Source organism: Seriola lalandi, unplaced genomic scaffold, assembly GCF_002814215.2.
Source record: "Seriola lalandi dorsalis isolate HSWRI2012SDOR001 ecotype SW California unplaced genomic scaffold, Sedor1 jcf7180002054395, whole genome shotgun sequence".
NCBI lineage: Eukaryota > Metazoa > Chordata > Actinopteri > Carangiformes > Carangidae > Seriola > Seriola lalandi.
The window spans coordinates 209,844-213,211 of record NW_019524948.1 but is presented as its reverse complement, the minus strand read 5'-3'; positions in this window follow the sequence as shown (position 1 = coordinate 213,211).

Below are 3,368 nucleotides of genomic sequence, written 5' to 3'. Positions count from 1 at the left end.
TATATATATATATATATATATATATATGTGCATGTGTGTGTGTGTGGTCATGCATCCATGGTTTTGGCCTGGGGGTAAGAGGTGAATTTAGGGTGAATGAAGGAAAGGCTTGGCCCAATGATTAAAGAAAACAGGCCTATAGCAGTAGTTAATAAATGTGAAAAATATAATTTTTTTTATTTTAATAAAGTTTTAACCATTTTACAGATTTTAAAATTCCAAGTCCATGTCATAGTTCACTCAGACTTCTCATTTGCAATGCCATCACATTGTCACAGTCCTCATCCCTTTATTTAAATGTTCCACAAATAACCCCACCCCCCAGTCCATCGAACCTCCAGCCCCATTCATTCAGCCTTCCCCTCTGCTGTAATAGGTTCTGATAGGAGGCCTCCAGCAAAGTTCACTTCTCGCTGCTGAAACCTGGTGACAAGGGGATGTACACAGAAAAAAAATAGACAATATTTGTAAGGGGGGAGAGGTTGAGTATAATATACAGACTCCTTGATGGACAGGGAACAGAGAGCAGTGCCCATAGCCATTTCTTGTAATTTGACCATGGGAAAAAAACAGGAACAGTCTTCTAATTTATGTATTTCACAAGCTCATTTGCATACATCACAGGACTGAATTTTTTATTTCCAATCTTTTGTTACTATAACAGGTTGGTTTTAATTTGAGATGACTAATTTATTTAAACCCAGAGTTAAATGCAGAATACTTTCCCTTATGATTTAAAAAACCAGGGGGTTGATGACAATTTCATTGAACACAAACATGTTTCATATTACAATGCGGATGTGGTGCCTGGTGGTTACGACTGACACAGAGGAATGCTGTGCAGAAGAAATAACCTGATCCAAACTTTTTTATCATGAAAACATAATACTTTTTTCCAAAGAGAGAGTTCGTCTTCAGTCGATTGAAGAAAGTACGAATAATTTAAATGTAAACTTTCCCTCAAGAATCAGCGGCTTCCTCTGGGCAGGTATTAATCCAAATACGTAGATAAAAAAATATTTCTCTTAAAAACCTTGTGAGCTCCTCAGTTTCTATTTAAAGGAGCCGTAATAAACTAATCATTACTACTTGTGCAATTTATTTTCTGACTGTGCACCTCCACCTACCATTCTCCTACAGATTACATTTATATGTAAGTGTTTTGGATTGGTAAAACACAATTAGGGGCATCAACGTGAATTTGCTTTGATTAAGTTTTTCTTTTAAGTTGTTCACTGCCAACAGTTTTTAGCAGTTTGTTCCTTCTACAGTAAACTGGATTGAAGTCAAAGCTTTACATCAATCAGCCCTGTCTTTCAAATTCTTACTTTCTTTATATGGCAATCTTTGGGGGGAAAAAAGTATAATTAAGTAATTAAAAAAATAATAATTTCAAATTTAAAAAAAAATGTTTGCAATGAAATGCATTAATAATTAATAATGCATATATATAATATATATAAAACATATAATACAAACATCATTATAAAATGGCACCTAGAAGGCTCAGAGGACTAAAGACTGTGTTCTGCTCTGTCTTCCCCTCACTCCTTCCTGGTGTTTCCTAATTGTCCTCAGTTTGTCTGTCTGTGGCTGTGTCTGAAATCACTCACTACTTAGTCCACTACAGGGAGTTTGCTATTTGATAGTGCTGTCTGAATGCATAGTGAGAATTATTATACCCTATAGTGGACTCATATAGTATCCAATAATGCATCAAGTAGTGTACAACCGGTGCAAGCCTGGCTTCTCCTCCCTGTACACAGTCTGCCAATACTCCAGTGTGGTCCATCTCTTTGCTGCCTGTCCCACTCCTCTATTGCTTGACTGTCCCAGCCCAATCTCCTTTACTGCTAACTTTTACAATAAACCATTCATGTGAACTTTTCAAACTGTCTCCAAGTATTGAGTACTGTATTTAGTCCAAGATCAGACACTGACTATAACAGGGCATGCTTGAAAGGTAGGTAAAAGTGTTTATAGGTGTTTATAGTTGTTCCGGACGGCCACACTTGGAGCTTGGTAAAAAGCCAGTCGCACAAGATAATCATTTAAACATGGGGAGAACAGTTCATGCCAACCTTCTCACATCTACACAGAAAATTACTGTCACTGTCTCTTTAAAAAAAAAAAGAAGAAATTCAACAAAGAAAGTAAATCATCAACAGTTTTACTGACTTGAAAAACTATCAAAAATGGATAAAATAATTGATATGATGGTTTAACTTTTTCACTCATTTCAAATGTTCCTGATTTTCAGTTGCAGTTCTTCTGTATTCTCCACAACTTCTTAATAGTTTCAGAGTTTAACAGTTACAAAGCCTTCTGTGACTTTTCTGCCTCTGTATTTGTTCCTGTGTGCTTAGTATAGATTTACAGTAAAAGGGAAATCAATCAATCAATCTGTGATCTTTCATCATCTGCAGAAACAGTAAGTAACCTTAATTTTTTGTGTTTATAAAACAGATCAATAGGATCATAGGAGTATGTTATGTATATGTGTAATATATCATACAGTTTGAGCTGGAGTGAGTATGTCAGGACAGCCAGTCAACAGTACTTCAAATGATTAATCTTGATGGATGCAATTATGAACCAGAAACACATTTTACTCTTCTTGTGTGCGTGTGGTAGAAGGAATGGATTCACTGCTGACTGGTCATATACTGGACTGAGGGCATGAAGCTGCAATCTGGCAGTGACGGTCCCCCACCAACACACACACACACACAAACACACACACACACAGACATGACAACATTGCTCCTGACCAAGTCTGCTCAAATGGCTGCTACTCTGCCATCCCTCTGTCTCTCTCTCTCTCTCTCTCTCTTTCTCACATACACACACACAGACAATATGTGTACAGATGACATCTCACAGAGACACAGGGCTGAGTCATTGCGACACACAGCATAAAGGGAGAGAAAGTCAAGTGGTTTAGTTACGTGCCTGCAATGCAATAGCATTGAAGGCATATATTATTATTCTGCATACTTATTCGTCTTATTCATCTTCCGTATGGAAATTTCGGAAAAACTAGTCCTGAAGCTTTGAGAAAACCCAGACTATATATATATATATAGGCATCAATGTGTGCAGCTCGATCAAGAATGGTGTGCAATGACTTTTATATGACGTAAATGGTGATAAAAGGTGAAAAAATTCCCATACAGAATGAATGGGGAGACAGCTTCAAAACGACCAACTTTGGAGCTCTACTGCTGCATCACACTTCAATGTAGAAAAATGGTTGAAATGTTAAACGGGTCAGAGGACTTGAGACTCTTTTGGGTTAAATCGGTATTTTGACAACGATTACGGTTTACACAAAATTGCAGTTTACGTTTTGTGTCATTTTTAGACCT